The sequence below is a fragment of the Aythya marila genome, assembly GCF_965140915.1.
Source record: "Aythya marila genome assembly, chromosome: Z".
Lineage (NCBI taxonomy): Eukaryota > Metazoa > Chordata > Aves > Anseriformes > Anatidae > Aythya > Aythya marila.
In genome coordinates, this window is record NC_139080.1 from 60,574,809 (window position 1) to 60,595,992 (window position 21,184).

Consider the following 21,184-nt stretch of genomic DNA (forward strand, 5'->3'; position numbering starts at 1 on the left):
AATAAAATCCCATGATAGTATTCCCTGTTTTGCCTTCCACACATTCTGGATATCCACTGCATTGAGTATCTCTAAATATCTCCACCATGTTTTTAGAAAGTGTACTGCAAAAATAATCAATTTTTCAATATTGTATTCCCTATTTACATTCCCTATGTTCTTATCATATGTACACAAAATAACTCTTTATGCTAAAAGCATAATTGAGATGTTAAGCCAAAATCAAATTTCTAGATTGCTTTTTGTTTTAATTAGTTTTGATTCAAAGTTCCAATCTGACATATAAAGCTCTATTTATTGAGTCTTGGCAACATAAAGGAACAACCTGTCTGATTCAGTGAGAATCTTTTTAAGGTATGATGAAAGACTCAACTTTTCTCTTAGAGCATTTCCAGGCGTGTAGATTCACAATTTGATTATTTGAAGAAAAAGCTCAAGTTTTTTCATTATCTCCCAAATGTATATAAATCTATTTTTCACATTTTTATGTCTTGGGTGAAATGAGGGCTGCAAATACACCAATATTTAACCACAGATATGGTAAACACATGTATCATTTTATGTTCCTCTACTGAACATTTTGCAAGAAAAACCAATAACAACTTCAATACTAACCTTAACCTTGATTTTAAGTAACAGTCCTTAAACAGTCCTTCAGTCCTATTTCCACTGAATTTGCTCTCATAGTTTCCCTCAGCTTGTCCCTCCACATTTTGCTACAACTAGATTGAAATTATTTCCAAGTTTATGAAACTTAAGTGTCCTTCAATTTCTGAACACTTTCCTTGAAAATAATTTATTTCTTGCTGATTATTTGAATGCCGCTAGAATTTGCAGATAAGATGGTGCCATACACGAACAGTCCTTGAACCTTTCTTGGGTAAAAAATGGTATCAACAACTGCTTAGCACAAAACACATTTTCAGGACAGCCTATAGAGACATTACCACACTTAATAAAGCTACCAGGTGTGAAGTGATATTGAATTATGCTGATAACTGCCCTCTGCTTTGTATGTGTGTCCTGAAGACAATCATTGGTGAAAGAAAAAACTAGGGAAAGAAAAAGTAGAACAAGTAGTGTCACAGCTAAGTCTTTTTTACTATATATTATATCAAAATTAGCTCACTTCAATATTCAGCATTATTGAGTCATAAAAACTCTTCTTTGTCTAGACTTATTATCAATTTGAATCTTTGAATATAAAGTAATCTCAATATTTTCTGTAATTCTGTAACCATTTCAGATTATGTGATCTCAATAAGAAGATTATGGAAGTCTCAAAGTCTTTGGAAGCAGGAAAATAATATGGCTTCTAATAACACAATATAAACACACATTTGCATCACATGAGTTTCCATATCCATGTTACTTTGCTAGAAAAAGTAGGAATATGAAACTGAATTTACTCTGCCTTATTGAATGTTCTTCTCTGATCCATTTTATCAGATGGATTTGATGAGCCAGTCAATAATTTCTATCGTTTATTTTTCAATTACATTTACTATTTACATATTTAGTATTTTATTCTTAGTCAAGAGTTGGTTGGTTGTTTATTTCCAATAGACTTTCATTTATAGAGTATTGCATTACTGGATGTTTCTGCTTCTAGAGTAACCTGCATAACATTGTCTAAAATTGCTTGTATACAAACACGCACGCGCGCGCACACACACACACACACACACAAACAAACGAACCAAGCAAACAAAAACACAGAGGGTAGAAAGAAACAGACTAGTTAACTGATGACACGTGTCTTTATATATCAAAATGCTGAATGCATCTCATCTTGGCATCTAATAACATAATAAGTCTTTCTAAGGCTTACTGTTTAACCACTTCTATGTATGTAATCAAATAGTATGCAAGGAACACTGTCTCCACTGCTATATGAAGCTAAAAAAAATGACAGAGAAAATGAGAGTGTTAAACAGTTAACTATTAAACAGTTCAATCTCTTTAATTAGGAAGAAATAAGTTTATCAATTATTTTGCAGATTTTACTATGTAGGAAAAATGTAGTTTTCATGTTCCTCATTTTTCCCACTCTCTACTACATCTTCATTGCAACTCATTGCAACTGTGGCACAGAGCCGCCAAAAGTTTATTATGGCAGTTGCTAATAAGAAAACATGTTTAGACATAAAGAAGAAACTCTTTTACTCAGAGGGTGATGAGGCACTGGCACAGGCTGCCCAGAGAAGCTGTGGATGCCGCTTCCCTGGAGGTGTTCAAGGCCAGGCTGGATGGGGCTTTGAGCAACCTGGTCTAGTGGGAGGTGTCCCTGCCCGTGGCAGAGGGGTTGGAACAAGGTGATTTTTAAAGGTTCCTTCCAAACCACACATTCTATGACTCTATGACTCTTCACTTTTATTGCCTCCAGCTGGAAAGACAGTCTTCCTAAAACCGCGTCAGAGACAGTCAACAGTAATGATGTATTTTGGTACTGCTGGAAAATACTCAGTTACTGCAAGATCTCATTTTTTAAGGATGACTTCTAATGGAACTTGAACACAAAATACTATTTCCCTTTTTATTGGGGTACCAAGGTCCTTCATATCCAAAAATGTTAGTATGCACTGCTATGGCCAGAAGACTGACTTCAAGGGCTGATCTCAACTTGACCTGGAAGAGCAGAAGAGATGAAAAAAAAAAATCATAGCCACTCTCAAAAGCTGCACAGCTTTGAGAATAAAATCAATTTACATTGTCCAGTCACTGTGATGGTTTATCACTGGTAGGTAGCAAAGCACCATCACAATGCTCTCTCTCCCCTCATCCTCAGAAGGACAAGAGAAGAAAACACGATGTAAAACAAAATAATAATAAAAAAATCTTGTGGGTTGAGATAAGGACAGTGGACCAGTCAACCACTACCATCACAGGTAAAACAGATGCAGCATATGAGAGGTTAATAAAATGTGTTGCCTATTGATAACAGAGAAGAGCGGAGAGGACTGAAAGAAAAGTAAAACCTCACCCCCCTTCTTCTAACTCCTCCCCCAGAGCAGTGCAGGGGAATGGGTCTGCAGTCAGCCCCCTAACACCTCACCTTCTCCGCTCCCTCACAGTCTCTCTCTGCCCCTGCTCCCTGTGGGGTCCCTCCCTGGGATGCTGTCCCTCCCAAACTGAGCCTGTGGAGGCTGCCCACAGGCAGCAGCTCTTCAAGCACTGCTCCCACATGGCTCCGTCCCACAGAGTCCGTCCATCCATCCCCCAGGAGCAAACTGCTCCAGCACGGGTCCCCCACGGGTGGGCGGCAGCTCCCCCCAGACCCCCTGCTCCTGCGTGGGCTCCTCTCCACGGGCTGCAGCTCCGGCCCGGGGCCTGCTCCTGCGGGGGCTCTCCATGGGCCGCAGCCTCCTCCAGGCCACATCCACCTGCTCCACCGGGGGCTCCTCCACCCATGGGGGGGCTGCAGCGTGGAGATCTGCTCCATGTGGGACCCATGGGCTGCAGGGGTACAGCCTGCTCCACCAGGGGCCTCTCCCTGCACAGCCCGCAGGGGAACTGCTGCTGCCTGCCTGCAGCACCTCCTGCTGCACTCACCTGGGGGCTGCAGGGCTGCTTCTCTCTCATTTTCTCACTCCAATTTCCCATCTACTGTTGCACAGCATATTTTTTTTCCCCCTTGCATAACTCTGCTCTCCCAGTTGCCCACCCAGCATCACGCCCTTGCTCAGCTCTGGCCAGCAGCAGGTCCCTTTTGGAGCAGCTGGAGCTGGCTCTGCTCTGACATGGGGCAGCTGCTGGACTCTGCTTACAGAGGCCTCCCCTGCAGCCCCCATGCTACCAAAATAAACCCAATGTACCTATATACCGAATAAACCCATGTACAGTTAAACATACTACATTAGAGGTGGCTAAATTAGGCCACCAGACCAATAAGGAGATGGTATTGTCACTGCAGATAACTGTCCATAATGCAGGAACAGGATTGCCAGAAATTGTGGAATAGCAGAAAGGGAAAACAGCATTTGCTCATGCCTGGATACACTCCATGGTGAAATAAAACTTCCCATAAACAAACTAGCAAAGAGAAAAAGAGGAAAAACACATCAAAATGAGGTCACTTTGCTATCATAATAGAAGACAGGCCAGTAAGACAAAATAACTTAAAGTGAATTAAAAGTAATCCAATCTTCAAGGCCAGAGGTTAATATTTATAGAAGTGCTGGTAGATTTACTGTTTTCAAGTTTGTTCATCAGGTTTTCTCCTACTACTTAAAGAAACATGAAACACAAAGTCCTTATTAAAAACATACAAAACAAAACAAAACAAGAGTTCCTTACAAGGTTATGCACAGAACTTTCCCAAAGGCCAGGGTGGATACCTAAATCAGAGTATTTCCACTTTTAATTATCTCCTAGGCATTTATTAATGTTGCTGCCAACACAACTAGAGCAGCTACAAGCTACAGATTTTGTCCTCTCACCCATCATGTGTTAACTATGCAGAAATGGAAGGGTCAAACCTCCAGGTGGCACATCCATTTCTATTTCTTACAGTTGCCAGGTTTTACTGTACACAAATCTTGGGAAACTTGAGACAATGAAAAAATGTGCAATTAACAAACAATAGCTTAAGGTTATCTCTACTCAACAGGACCAACTGACTGTAATACAGCAAGTCTGCTGTAATACAAAGAAAGATAAAATTTATGCATCCCAGCAAACATGTTATACACTGATGAACAGCATAAAATTGACATAATGGTTCTTAAGGGCTATAAACGTGTTTTCTTTCACAGTTTAATTGACAATGACTAGATTGACCTTTTCTTTATAATTGTAACTACAGTAGAGCAATTAGACAAATCACCACCTCTATCGTTTCTCACACATACTGAATAAGAAGCAAAAGGATGGGATTTTCAATCACCTCTTTACACTGATGTTACTGCAGAACAGCATTTTGCACTTTTACTCATGAGTGAAAGCTAGAATAATAAAACCTCTCAAATCATATACTATAATGAAAAGTGACAAATATGCTAGGAATAATCTGCATCATCAAATCTGCTGAAAATCTGAACTGTCTTCTCATTTTTCATTACTCCTTCCTTTCCTCTGCAGATACTCAATGTGTGATACTAAAAGTGAGATGATGGAATAATAATATATTTTTATCTCATTGCCATACCATTAATCAAAATACACGTGACTGTTAATGGTAAATCATAGAAAGTATCATAATTTAGGACGGGATTACTTCATATGATACACAAGGATAGCTATTTGCAATGTAGCTGTCAAAACAAGATTGAAATGAATTTATTCTGAAACGTGTAATTAGGATTTTAATCCTGTTTTATAAAGTGATGTTACTATAAGCGTGGGGAAATTATATCAGTTCTCTAAGTGTGAGAATAATTCCATAAAATGGATTAAATGATAAATGATATTGTTAGCATTTATCTAATATTTCTAGAATATTATTTGATTTTGATGTGTTTCTTTAAAAGTCTTGCCACTGCACGTTTGTCAGTAAAAACTCTCCTCCTGGGTTTACAACATACTGCCTTTATGGAAAATTCTGTACAAAAAATCACTATGAAGTTCCTTAACAAATTCCATATAACATATATGCATGTCTATATGTATATGTATACATACATATGCATATCTGTATAAGGATACATGGATATTATATTCATACCATATGTAATTTCAGTTCAAAATACCTTCCTGAAATTTCAGGAAACATTAAAATATTACTTAATAAGAGAAATAATTTAGGACACAAATTATAAACCATCATTTGTACTTCCACAGTATGAGAAAATAAAATGGTTTAAATCACATTCCAGAGGTATTTTGTAAGAGTATTTAACGTTACATGTATTTGTTGAAAAATACTGTTTTAAAAAATTGAGAGCTTTTTCTGAAACTCTTTTGTCTAGGACATTTACAAATACATTGCTATTGAAACAGTACTTTTTAACTTGAAGAATACAGCGGGGTTACTTATCTAAACTATACCAAGAGTGGATTTTAAGATACTGTAATCTGAGAGCTGGTGGTCTTCCAAAGTACCTAAAAAGTTACACTTTTACTGCAGCTCTTTTAAGGTGCAGTTGAACAATCTAATTTCACTTGCATACAGATACATCTTTATATAACCCCACGGCTTACTATAATGTACGTTATTTGATACAAGTGTCTATTCAATACCACTATTTTTGAGGCATCTGCTGAAAGACACTAATTGTGACAAGCAATGGCTAGTATATAAAGTACATAAATGCCTTGCTTATAGGCATTAGTGCTGTATATTAGTGTTTGTTTGTTTGTTTTTATATTTGTTGGATTTAGGTGTTTAGAACAGTCCTCAGAGATCAACTCACACATATTTTTGTTAATATATAATTAACTCTAGTTTCTATGTTTAATAATTGGTATTTTAACAAAAAATAGAAATAACAGTGAAAATGTAAACACTAACTTTTGTACTACTTTTATAAAGTAGCTATTGTTTTCATCACTTCACCTTATTTATTTCATAAAGCACAGGTATTCAGATATTCAGATTCATTACTGAGAAGTATATTAAAATACCACCATTAGGTCATGGTTACACAGGATACTCTTTCATAAACTTTACTCAGGAAATATTTGACAATACTGACTGTCAACAAACATCTCAGAGAGAGGTGTGTACTACGCAGGAAAGCAATGAATCAGATCATTTTGCTTTAGACAAAAACCATAAGCGTGCTACTGAAAATTTTCTGAAATGCTTATTTTAAAAATTGACATTTCACTTAATATTTTACATATCTAAGCAAATCCACAGTAATAATAACTCATAAAATGATTAGCTGATATTGCAAACAGGATGATTTGAAGTTTAGATAGAAGTACATCTATCTAAAGAGAGAAGTCTTCATTTCCAAGTAGTGCTTGGACAAGTAAAATATTACTAGATAACCTATTTTTACTTGTATTTTTATTTCAATTTCTTTCTCTTGAACTGTGAATACTTAATTTAAAATAAATAAATAAATAAAAACCAACAAAAAACAAACAAACAAACAAACAAACAAACAAAAAAATTACGTTGTCCAGGAAGGTTACAGGCTATGAGAATAAAACATATTTTGTGGTTCATCTTTGAACTGAGGGTTGAAGGTAATATGAAATTTCTGAGCTACTATTACATATAATGTTCCTCACAGTCAGTCCCAAGCAACAGGCACAAAAATGGTCCAAAAGATGAGCACTAAGCACAGTATATTGCCCAGAATGTAGTTTCCTTCCCGTTTGGTTGCCCCAGGGGAGTGGACCCAGGAAATTTAGTTTCATTCTAAATTCCTGCCACTGTCTCCCATGCCAGAAGACACCTAATGGATGAAAGCTTGCACACACACTTTTCCCGTGCTGAAAAGGTGAACGTATGACACAAATTTCTAAGCCAAAATCAGCTGACCAATATTTAATTGGTATGTCTGAAAGTAGAAATAAGAGTGCAGTTTACAATAGAAATTAGGGAACTTTCTTAAATTTTCTTGAACACTTTCTTGAAAGATTAAATGATTGCTTTTATTTTCGTACTATTAGCTAAAAGCACAATTTTAATTTCTTTAAACATTGTTAGAACCCAGAAATTGAATTTACAGGTGCTTATATGGGAACACTCTAAGTGACTACAGATTCACTCTGTCTATATAAACTTGTTTTAGCAAATTGAGTCATACATCTGTAAGCACATGTCCTGGTTTCAGCTGTGACAGATTTAATTTTCTTCCTAGTAGCTGTTGTGGTGCTATGTTTTGGATTTAGGATGAGAATAATGTTGATAACACACCAATATTTCAGTTGTTGCTGAGCAGTGCTTGCCCAGAGCCACGGACTTTTCAGCTTCTGGTGCTACCCCACCAGTGAGGAGGCTGGGGGTGCACCAGGAGCTGGGAGGGGACACAGCCAGGACAGCTGGCCCAAGCTGACTAAAGGGATGTCCTGCACCATGTGGCACCATGCTCAGAAATAAAACCAGGGGGAGCTGGTCAGGGAGACCTCCATTGCTTAGGGACCAGATCAGCATCAGTCAGCTGGTGGTGAACATCTGCACTGTGCACCACTTGCTTTGTTTGTTCTTTTTATTCTTTACCTTTTCCCTTTCCTTTTCTTCTTACTAAGCTGTTCTTGTCGCAACCCATGAGTTCTTGCAATTTTCTTTTTGATTCTCTACCCCATCCTAGTGTGGGGAGAGTGAGTGAATGCCTATGTGTTGTTTAGTTGTCTGACAGGTTAAACAAGAATATTCATAATACACCATTAACTCTGTGAACTTTCAACCAAATCATTTTTTCAGTGTTTCTGTAGCCTTTAAAATGAAAAAAATAACAAAGCATCTAGCCCACATCAAATACCTGGGAAAGCATATTCTTTCAATATAGTCTACACGTCAAAATTCGAAGGGTTACTAAAAATAACCAGAACCCCTGTAATACAGATTTGTAGAAAAGAAACCACTGAAAACTATCTACCAAGAGAAACACATAGTCAATAAAAAAATAGAGCTATAAAATTCTGCAGGTAAGACTTTAAGTACTGCTTTAAGTACTTTATTCACAGTAGGAAAGTACTTCCAATATCTAAAGTCTGCATGATTATTTGAGTGCCACCTGAAAGGCCTTGTTCAGGAATACACTGTTCAGTTTAGCAAGCTTATTGTCATGCCTTGTTTACAGATAGATGCCAAGATGGAATATCCACTTCTACAAACTATTGTAGACTCTGCAAGTAAATTTACCTGAAGAGATTTCGGTAAGGAAATAAGTACTTCAAGAGTGCATTTTACCCTAACTATGCAAACAGGTATCTTAGTCACAGTAACCAAAAACATACAAAACTGAGTTCAAACAACATGATTTACATATATGCTGAAAATAAGTCTGAATGAATGCATCGTATATTACTTTACCAACAGTATAACTGAGAATTATAAAAGTAGTCCTTTTGTCTCCTGTTAAGCATTCTGTCAAAATCAGATTAACATCAATATTTTTGCAATTCCAGTATGTTCTGTTTTTTACTTTTTAAAACCTTTGATTTTTTATTTTTTTTTGGAGTTGGGATAATCTGTGCAACTTCATTAACATTGAAAGGACCTTTGATGAGCTTAGCATCATGCATTTGATGCAGTGCACAACTCTTCATATAGTATTGCTAACAGTAGTTTGTGGCAGGAAAGAATCGGAGAAGAGCAGAACAACTAATAGGTACTCCACTGTACATCTATGAGTCTGAGATTTAGTTTTATAAACAGAATTTCAAATTGTTTAATAATTTGTTTTGACTAGCAAAATCAGCCTTTCTACTCTGTTCTATTCCCTGCATTGGGCAGGGACCACAAGTAGCAAAAGGCTGTATTTTTCTTACAACCAGGCTTTTTAGATGTTGCACCCAGCCTCAGGTTTTCACACTCAGAGTTTATCATGCCTAGCTCAAAGAAAGGTCTGAGGCTGCAATATAGTGTGGAGTCAACTAAAAAAGAACTTGTTACTGTCTGATTTGTTACTCCTGAAAAAAACACACTGTAGTGCCTTAGAGACTTAACTATGTATAACTGTTACCTAGATTTGCCTAAATATAAGTAACATATTTAGCCTTAACTTCTGTTTTACGAAATACACCTACAAATAACAGATTTTTGGTTTACATTACATAGAAACAAACTTGTACTATGCATCCGCCAGAACAGAATCAGAACTACAAAGATTCTGGCAGAAAGCTGATTTCATTTGTAACAAAAGTGTTTATAAGAAATGCATTTTTTCCCATTCTATACAGTAACTATTTTTAAACTCCTGAATTATGAAGCATTCTTTTAAGACTTTTAGAAAACTACACAAATGCAAAAAATCACACCCAGAAAACATATGTTCAAAGTTTTGTCACATACACATTACATTATATATGTACATGTGTATACAATAAAAATATGAAAAAAAAAACAACACACAAAGAAACAAAAGCATGAACTTTAAAATATATACACTGTGAAAGAAAACACAACTAAAGATAAATAAAATGGAAAATTTATATATATATATATAAAACTGTTACAAAACTTTAATTTCACTAAACTCAGAAACCATGTGTAAAGACTTTTTTGGTGAGATGTGAGATGTATTATGTATGAGTTCTTGTTCTCCTGACGTCTGTAGAACTTTCATTTAAAAGTACCAAAGGAGAATGGTACGTATATGGGAATGGAATTAAAATATTTTGTGATTAATAACTTGTCACTTCTATTTGTGAAGAATATTGTTCCAAAAATGAAAAGAAGAAAAATCAATTTATTTTACTTATGCTATATTTGTAAACTCTTTTGTAAACTAGCCATACAATTTGAGCAGCTTCCCAAGTAGGTTAATTGTTTATGGTGCCTTTCTTTCCTTCTGGCTGGAAAATTTAAGAAAGAAGCTAGGATTTACCGTATTACCACTACTGGTAATAGGGTTCCTCCAGAATATATTTCTCTTTTTATTAGGAGAACTTCTCCTTTACTCTAGAGATCCATATGCTTCATCACAGAGCTAGAAAAATAGTCTTTACTAGTAACAACCTGGTAGGTCTTGGTAAATCCAAGTAGCTATAACAATGTCCCAAGAGATAACATGATCTCTTTCCAGAATGGAAACAGAAGTTCTACTGTAAAGAACTAAAAGGATCGAGAAAAGCAAAAGCAGCTATGTAAAACTAAACAGTTAAACACAGAAGGGATTTTCATCAGAAATACTTTAAAAAGTTATGTTAGTACTTGTTTTCCTCATTGCAATACTACTGCCACCCACTTATAGAACCACTCACTCATTCATTCTATCACCTCAAGTTCAATTTCATCATCATCACCTTTCTCTTCAAGCTTACTATGACTTTTCAAATGTACATTAATTTCTCATCTCCATTACTGCAAATTCTTCACAATTCACTGCTTGTTAGTTCATCTTGAATTCCAAACACACAAAGATATCATTGACAACTACATTTAAAATCACAGAAAAATCAGCATAAATCAGCCTTCTTTGTTTCTAACAAAAGAAAAAGGGGTGATCACTGAGTTAAACTGATCAGATTGACGGCATTTAGCATGACTCATTTCCTGTTTATATTTTGTCACGTTCCCACCAATAACGTGGCTCTTACATTCATCTACCAAAAAAGTATATATATATTAAAAAATATAAAATTCTTTTAATTTTGAGCTTATAACCTATGCAGCAAGCAACACCCTGAAGCAAATTTAGAAGATGGTTATGCACCTTTCAGGTGGTATTTATAATGGATATACTGACAAACTCTAAGAAATATAGTCACAGCAGTAAATCATTATGACAGTCATCCCTTTTCTCTCTTTTTTTTTTTCCACATACTGTGTCTGTTCTGATTGCCTGGTGAATTGTTGGTTGTATCCTCAGAACGCAGCAGTAACTGCAATAAGGACTACATCTTCTTTTCTGAGCATCAGTAAGTTGGATTTTTTATTTTTCCCGTACTACTCAAACTATACCACTGCAAATATTTTGCCTGTAGAAAATAAAATATATATAAAGTCTATCAGTTTTCATGATGCACTAAGGACTCAGATTTATAACACACTGTCAATTCTGTGCCTTCAGGGAATATTGCACTTTCTTAATTTCTGTAAGGAATGTCATATAGAAAATAGTCAAGCCACATTTGTGTCAAGTCTGCCATTTCTCATTATTAACAATCAAGTCTAAGCAGTTTCTCCCCTGGCTTAACACATGTATACCTATCTTCCAAAACTTTTTATATGCCACAATTCATAAAATTGTTTAGGCTGATGTTAAGTCTCTTGCACAAAATTAATAACTAATTACAGGAGGTATTTATCGTCTCAAGTTTCTTGCATGAAAATTGTCAGACTTAATCACCCTCCTCATATTTTCACTATTTACAGAGCTTCATTTATCATACACTTCAGTAGTGTGAACACAGAGGACTATTTCCCCCACTTCTCCTGTACATAAAGAAAAATAAAATGGTGGCAAATCATGACAATAGCTTGAAATTTTTACTCCTTATGATAACATTCATTTCCACCAGACAAGTTATAGGCAGAAGAAGAACTGGCAGGCTAAAAACAAATTTGCAGTTATGCTCAAATAAGCAAATGCATTTTAACTTTTATAATTTCTTAAACTTAACAGACAGTATGAGAATGATTGTAATCAAATGTTTGTAAGAAGTCTTTTCTTTGATAGCAATACCAAGGGACCTGTTCTCAGAAGTTGTTTTAAAGTGTGTTCAGGGATTTTAACTAGAAGCTGAGAGGAGTGCAAACCTTCACAAGCACTGTGATTTTGGGGTTATTGCTGAGATGTGTGTTGAACCATGCCCCAAATTGTTTTCAAGCCATTTGCAGACTGGATTGAAAAGTAACACAACATTTAAAGCAAGGTTATACAGAATGGCACAAATGTGTGGCCACTGCTAACTTTAGTGGGAATTTCATCTTGCATTACTGAACATAGCCCGATGCCATTATCACAAAGTATTGCATAATGCAGGCTAAAACTAAATTATGCAAGATAATACCTTGCTGGAATAAGGCATGAGTGGTAACTCACATGTTTACCAATGGAAAGACTGCAGCATCAACATTATCTTAATGCTGTGATGAAATATTAGAGTATCTGCCTGGATAATCATAGTAAAAAGCATCATGCAACTTCATATTTTACTTGATTAGGAACCCTGACCTCTCGCAACTTTTTACTAGTTGTGCAAGGAAAACCACTGCTCTGGGTGCGGGTGCCCTGCTGCCGGCAGGGGGCTGCTGCTTGTGGCGAGGCCGGGGCTGCCCTGTGAGGACACAGCCAGTTCCAGTGGCCTCACCGCAGGGCACAGCTGGGCGCCTCTGTTTCCACAGAATGCATTTAAGAAAGGTCAAAAACAACCAAAACTAGCACCAGTTGAAGAGAGGTGGTGGGAAAAGAGAGGCACAAACAGCAGCATGAACACCAAGGCCAGGGAAGGAGGAGGTGGCAGTGCTCCACTGCACAGTACTCACACCACAGCCTGTGGAGGAGCCCACATCAGAGCAGATGGATGCTCTAAATGTGGCCCTTGTCTCCACATGAGCAGAGGAGATGTTGACCACACCAGAAAAAGGAAGATTTTACCATCTTCCTCACTATCCCCCGGCACTCCTCAGGGTAGTAGAGGAGTAAGGAGCAAATGAACAAAACTTAGCCTGAGAAATAGGCAGCAAAGGTTTTGTTTAAATTTTTGCCTTTTTGTTTCTCGCTACGTGATTTTAATTAGCAATACATTCAGTTTATTTTTCCTAAGTCCATGCTGTTTTGCCCTCAATAGCAAACACAGGTGATCTCCCTGTCTTTACCTCAGCCCATGAGCCTTTCAATTCTATTTCTTTCCTATATTTCTCCTCCAGTCCTGTTGAGGAGGGAGACTCACTGAGCAGGTGAGTGGCTGTTAGAAAAGGCTAATCTACCACAAAAATGAAACTGCAATTATTTACAGCAGAACAAAATAGTAGAGATAGCTGATCAGACACAGTTTTATTTTTAGTTTTTCATACATTTTGGTTAAAGAAACCACAATAAGCATTTTAGCAGAGTCGTATCAGGTATTATGTCAGTATAGAAAAACTCATAAAAGTCAATGCTTTTGGACATTATTCAAGTGAAAGCCACTGTAAGATACCTAAACTGAGGTGATCACAGAAGACAGGGAATATGAGCAAGTCCATTCTTTGCTGTCATCTGTCAATTATATCTAAAACAAGCAGCAGAAAAAAAGCAATATAACAAGTGAAAGACAACTTTTTCTTAGATATGTTCATGTATTCCTGGTAAATGTTTTAGTGGTTCCCCTTCGGCAGAGTTCTGGGACTTGATGCCACAACAAACTCCTTCTACTTAACCACTCCACTACTGAAAAATATTGATCTTAAAATAGGAGTATCTATTTAAAGATACAAACTTTGATATGTGTTTGGTTTACTAAACTACTTGGTTTAATTGCAATGCCCTCCATTTTTATCAGATTATACAAATAGGGAAAATGAGGGAAAATGGATAATCAATGTTTCTTCTAATACTTACACCAATTAGAATGAAGTTTTAAAGGCAACCTACCTACGTTATGGTTAGAAAATGGTAATATATCTCAATATCTTTACTGACTAAATCCGCAAAAAATATATATTTTTTTCAAAATGCTATTTTCTTTAATACTGTATTTTCAAATTCACCTGTTCAGATGAAATGTTTGCCCTCTGTAAAAACAATAATAATGTCTTCCACACAGTACTTTCTCTGACTTCTTTGGTTATGGCTTTCATAACGATTTACCAAGGCATCAGTAAAAGGGCAAAAGAGGTTTTCTCAACTTCTACTGTCTTGCCAGGGAAAGATTAAAACAGAAAGTTTAGCTGCCTCTATGGTGTACCTCAAAACCAAAGTATCTGAAGTTGCACTTCTAGAGCCTTGCTTACTATTGCTTATAGATGGGTTAAATTGGCAGAAATTAGATTTTTTTATTTAAATTTCAGTACAGCATTGCGATGGCACAGCAGGGCTAACAATGTAATAATGGCAAGGAGTTACTAAGATGTAACATAGTGCATATGTGCTGCACTGAAGTGCTAAAAGGTTACCTTCCAAAATTCGAGAAAGTATCAGATTTTAATATTAAAATAAGTATTAGATGAAAAGATAATATTTAATTCAAAATTTAAGTTCACTGGTTTTAAAATACTAAGTTGTCTTTAATAAATGCACATGCTATTTAAACACAAAACCAAGAAATCTGTTTCTAAGGTTAATACCAATGCAGAACGTATACAGCGAGATAATGGAACTCATCTCAGAAAAACATTTTTAAAATGTTAAGATCTCTGCCCATACAGAGTGCAACATTAAAAAAGTTTTTAGTCTTTTCAGTAATTTATTAATTAGTATTATCTTTATTAGACTCACAGTATAACAGATGGAGTGCCACAAGAACTAAAAAACGAAGATTGATTTTAATTGCACCTTTGTATGTTTTCAAGCAGGTCTTTAACTTTAGTTCTAGTATTTGTTTTCAATTGTTATTTCAAGAGCAGAAACTTCTGCATAAGCAGCTTCCATATTTATGAGTGAGGAGTAATTATGGATTCGTGAAAGATCCTTCTTGGCTTTGTGATTTCACATCCCAACGTGGGACTGATAAACCTACTTATAGATTCCACATGTAAATCTTAAAATATTGGGGGTCCAACTTTTATATCCTTGGATATCAATAGCAAGGTTGTCACTGATTTTCCTGGTTTACGATTAGACTGTCATTGTACAACTAACTCCAGATTAATGTAACACCCAGAGATGTTGGCTTTAAATGTTGTGCAGCAGTTACGAATAGAACAGAACAGAATAGAATAGTTCTGTTGGAAGGGACCTTCAAAGATCTAATCCAACTCCAACTGAGGAGGTAAGAGAGTGAGTACTGAGAAAAAAAAAAAAAATCCTTGCAGCCCCCAAGAGCAGTGCAGAAGAAAGGCAGCAGCAGTTCCCCTGCGGGCTGTGCAGGGAGAGGCCCCTGGTGGAGCAGGCTGTCCCCCTGCAGCCCATGGGTCCCACATGGAGCAGATCTCCACACTGCAGCCCCCCCATGGGTGGAGGAGCCCCCAGTGGAGCAGGTGGAGGTGGCCATGGGCTGTGGCCCATGGAGAGGAGTCCACACAGAAGCAGGCTGTCTGGTGGGAACTGAAGATGGTGGGGGACCCATACTGGAGCAGTCTGTCCCTGAAGGACCACACTCCATGGAAATGATCCATGCTGAAGCTGTTCTGGAAAGAGTCTATCCTGTGCGAGGGACTCCACAATGGAGCAGGAAGCAGTAGCAGTGGTGAAGCATAATGAACTGACCGCAGCCTCTGTTCACCATCCTCCTGGGAATGAAGGGGGAAGGATGTAGAAAAGGGGGGAATGAAGGGGTTAAAGTGGAGCTGGGAAGATGGGGAGTGTGGGGATGGTGTGTTTAGGTGACTTTTTTTCTTATTTTTCCTCACTATTCTACTCTATCTTTAATTGGCAATAAATTAAATTATAAATTAACATTTCCCAGGTTGAGTCTGTTTTGCCCATAATAGTAATTGTTGGGTGATCTCCCTGCCTTTATCTGGACTCATAGGCATTTCATCTTATTTCTTCCCCTTGACCTGTTGAGGAAGGAGAATGAGAGAGCAGCTGGGTGGGCACCTGGCAGCCAGGAAAGTTTAACCCAGCACAACAGATTGATCACAAAGGATTTTTTCACACACATTTTTCATAATCGCCAATGAAAAAAAAAAATTAAAAAAAAATCAGAATTTAAAGTAGGAAATTCACCTAAGTATGCTGATCATCTTTCTTTGTTCAACTTCAATACTGTATTTTGAAATCTGAAAAACCTGACAATAAGCCTCAAGGCATTTTACAAAACACTTATATAAAGGGAAACAAGTTTTCTTATAAGTAAATAAAAAGTATGACATTCAAAAGAATAAATTATCTTAAAAATTAAATTCCTTGGTGGCACAGTTTATAACTTTTTTGGAGTAGAAGTTTTTAATTTACCTGGCTATAAACACCTGATAAATATGCAACGAATCATCTTTCAGATAACACTTAAAAGATTAAATGAAATTAGAATTAAGAAATGCTAGTGTTCACTTACAATGATTTATGGCACATATCATGCGATATAAAAGTATAGTTACTTTTCTGGAAGGTTCTTCTTTACCCCCAAGTCAAGGTTATACAAAATGATGGGAATAAGTATCAGTGCTCCTGAAGCATGTTTCCATTTCAGTCAGATCAAAAATAATGAACACTAACATGCAGTATTAGCATTTGTAGTCACCACACATTAAAACATATTTTTCTTGTGCAAAAAAAATAGTCAAGCAAAAAACTTCATACACTTGTGGTTTAAATTTATTTTTGTTAAAATAATTTCCACATCAAACATGAGGAGACTTACACTTTCAGGACTTTTTAGATTTTGTTTTCACTGAAAAATATTTCTATTTACTAAACCTGCGTTTCGTAAAAAAATATACTGCAAAGACTGAGCTACTACTCAGTCTTATTACTAATGAGTAAATAATATTATTACAATGTTCACCTCTGCTAATTTTGTTGAAATGTTGAGGTATCCACATACACCAGCAATTTTGAGACAAACTTAGTAAGTGATCACCTGCTCAGACCATCTTCAGCATTTTGTCCTCTACCCACCACACATCCAGATCAGACCAGATGCTCCCAAGTCTTTTTATGCCTTCATCAATTCATGTGAACACATGTAGGCAGTCAACACAAAATTTTTAAACACTTCTGTAGCACAAAGAAGACAATGTTAGTAATTTACTCTGCTAAGTAACAGTGTAGAAATCCCCATATGCTCTCTGCCAAGAAATACGATACGCAGTTCTGAGAAACTGATTCTGTTTTAGTGACCCAGCTGAAGAAAGCAGATGGAGACTCTTCAAAGAAGAAAATGTTCATTTTTCCTGACTATGCTTCTGTGCACACACTTTAATTTCCAGGCTTATGTCCCAGCTGCCAAACATTTACTATTTTTTCTCTGAATTTCCTTACTACTAAACTTGTCAAAAGACTACTTCTGAGTTCCTACACTTTGGACTCTAAACAGAAACCTCACCAACCAGTCTTAACTAGTATAGGGAGGCTGTACCATTATACCATTTACTCTGGTTTATCTACAGCAATATTTCACGGAAGCAACACAGAAGAGGACAGCAGATTTCACAGAATTGGTATAATAAGAGCAAATCTAGGACATCTGTATTCAAAACTCATGGAGGTGCACATAATACCTTCCTCAACATCATTAATTAGCAGTCTATTAGCAGTAAATAATGTTACTACAAGCTCACCAACAAACATTACTTGCCGCAGATACTGTATATCTGCCTCCAAGTCACAACCATTACTCTCATTAACCTACAGATGTTCCACAGATCTCCCCATCTGCTAACAAGTAACCTGTACTAAGAGTGTGATGAGTTACATGAGAAAATACATCTCTATTGAGACATTATTGTAATAACATTTAGTAGGACCTACAGAGGAAGGACCAAAGCTCTTGAATGGCTGGGAAATTGCTGTTCTGTGACTGCAAAATCTGTAATTAATATTGCTATGCAGGCAGAACCTCATCCTGTATGACTGGCAGTGCTACAGCACCAAGAAGTCTCACTACAGCTCTGGGTAAAGTTCCTTACCTTAATTATGAAGAAAAAAAATAAATCTGCAATGTTCTCTGTATCATGAGGTTTATTAGAAAAAATATAAATACAATAATGGGCTGGTATGCATCTTCAGTACAAATATTACTGCAGAAGAGTTCTAGTAAGAATGATGACTTAAGCAAGCAGAAAGTCTCTAAAGATTTCAGTTACTGCATAGTTTTTTTTGTTTGTTTGTTTGTTTTTGTCCGTTTCCTGGGGAATTAACTAATATAGAAGTTGTAGTGAATTGCAACTTGTAGTCCACAGTGATGAAATTCACACACCCCCACAAAAGATCAAGTGATGTTTGCTCTATGATCACTTACGAATACAATACAAATCAGGTATTTCCGAAACCACGAGAAAATCATATACCCCAAAAAAATTTGCCACAAAAAATTTGCCACAACAACACCCTGTGGCCTTTATTCTCGATTTCACTGGAATTGATAGTACAAATAAAATAGCCATTAAGATAACTTCAAATTGTTAAGTTTATTTAAAATCAAGCCTCAGAGGAATCATCAAGCACCGAGATCTCACTCTTACTCCCTTCTAGTACAAAGACCTGAAGACTGGTCTCTCGCATAATAAAAGAATTTTCAAGTTTGGGGTTTGTTCATATTTGAAAGAAGTAGCAGAAATATTGCTATAATGTATAATTAGTATATATAGCATATTTTATATATATATATATACTCTGTATATTCTATATATACCTTATTATATGTATTTATATATTTAGTATACAAAACTTTTGAGGAAGCTATAATAATTACCAGAGAAATCATTATGTTAGATTACTCCAATCGGACATTTTGAAATCTCTAAATCTCAACTTTTAGGACATTTTTTTTTTTTACAAGTCATTACAGGAGAGCCATTTTCTTTACATTTTAAAATATATGCCAAGACTACCTCAACTGAACAGATTTTTTGCTTTAGGTAAAAAGAAACTATTTTCTAATTGCCCTGTAAATGTTCTGGGGCCACAGCCTTGCTTACAAAAAGAATTTTTATGGATTTCTGGAAACAATAAAAAAATCTAAAATACAGTTTTAAAATCAGTGATTTACTTCTACTGTAAAATCTACCAATGTTCTGCTACTTTTAAGAGAGAATTCATAGATAATAGCTACACAGGTATTTATGAGAACTTTCTGGTATTCTTTCAGTCAGAATTCTGCACAAAGGAATGAAAGAAAATAGTTTTCCATGGCTTTGAAGAAAAATAAACAACAACAACAAAAAAAAACACAGGATAAAACAATAATAACAATAATAATAAAACCAACAACCCTCTGTCAGGCTACAGAGAACCAATTTGTCTTACTAAGATTGTAAAAAATAAAAGACCTATTTACTTGGATCTCATAAATGAGCAGACTTGATAATGTGCAGGTGAAAAATAGAAAACTAATTCTATTCTCTTTTCAATTCCATGAATCAGGTAAATCTTAGATTGGTATTATCTCATTTGTGTTGGATACAATGATGAATAAAAAGTTTACTCAAAGGTATCAAGATGTAGAATCTCCTTTGATATCCCCTCTGAGTAGGGGCCATGGCCTACCATTAAATGAAAAACAAAAACATGAAATTCACTTTGCCTTAAATCATAAAGAAACTAATTAAGTTTAAACTAACTTAGATTTTTATCTTGTAAGCATCTGAATAGTCCTGTGAATTTCTGAATGATCACTCATATCCTCAAAGTAAGTATGCTCATAATACTCTTGAACTGGTGTCTACATTGATTAAATGTAGCCCAGTGGTTATATTACATTCCTTTTATATAGTTTTCAGCATCTTTTAATTCATCGCTTGTAGGGAGCAAGGGAAATGACTTCATATAGTTAAAACTAGCATTTGGAGCTTCATCTCACTTTTAAAATGGGAAAAATACTTGAATTGCGAAATGACTGCATAATATTTAATGAAGACATTCATTATTTCTAAATTCTCTCTGTTCACTTTTAGCTAGAAGTTAATTTAAATCACTGAATTTACATTTTTAGCCAAGTTTTAGTTACCAGCCACATCTTGAAAAAGTATTGACAGATATGATCAGAAATAATCAAAACTGAAAGAACTTCTGAGATAAAAGCCCATTATATATAAGTTTACAACAGCAGATTTTTCTGCACTGCTGGAAATGATTTCATTTTCTTGTTAAGCTTCTTAATTCTAATTATACTTTATATGAAGCTTTAGAGTTATATACATAGAGATATAAATGTAAAATGTAAAAGATACATTTCTTACTCTAGCTCAATACTCATCTCAAGAACAGCTTGAAAAGCATCAGTTTGGATGATATTTAGCAGATTCTCCTTGTCAAAATGTTCATGCAGAAAGGTTTACTTTTAACTAATTAAAATATTAAAAGCAACTGTCTACAATTTACATTTTTCATCTTAGGATTTTTTTTTGAATTATTCTAAAATTTTCCAATACAGTAGCCTTTTCCTGCAAATAAGGCCGTACAGCCAGAAAGAGCTAAGTACTTTAAAGTGAAGTAAGGGTCTGACCTATCTCCCACCCCCCAAAACAAACAAAAAAAAAAAACACAAAACACAACAGTCTTAGAAGCTAAAAGGAGCTGCAGTAAATATTCAATGGTACTTCATATTCAACACATTTCTATATTAATATTTTTAGAACATTCTCTTTTCATTAAAGTCTAAGCTTATTGACACTTTAGTACATTCTTAAAGAATTGAAAGAGAACACGTTAAAAAAGTCAGGAAGAAACAGTCATTCAAATAATTCTTTCCTGTTCACCTTAAGGCAGTGTATACTGGTCAAAAGTAAAAGCTTATGCTAATACCCCAGTTATTCTTTCAGTCTCATTCAGCTTTATTTGCCAAAAGATGAAGGACTTTATGCTTTTTAAACAAACAT

The 21,184-nt window shown here is 35.8% G+C and overlaps 1 protein-coding gene across 1 annotated transcript in view; it reads right to left on the minus strand.

Annotated features, from left to right (window-relative positions):
• FBXL17 (F-box and leucine rich repeat protein 17) overlaps nucleotides 1–21,184 on the minus strand; it is a gene marked incomplete at its 3' end in the record, with an annotated part of 308,301 nt that overhangs the window by 180,479 nt on the left and 106,638 nt on the right. The gene's annotated exons all lie outside the window — the stretch shown is intronic.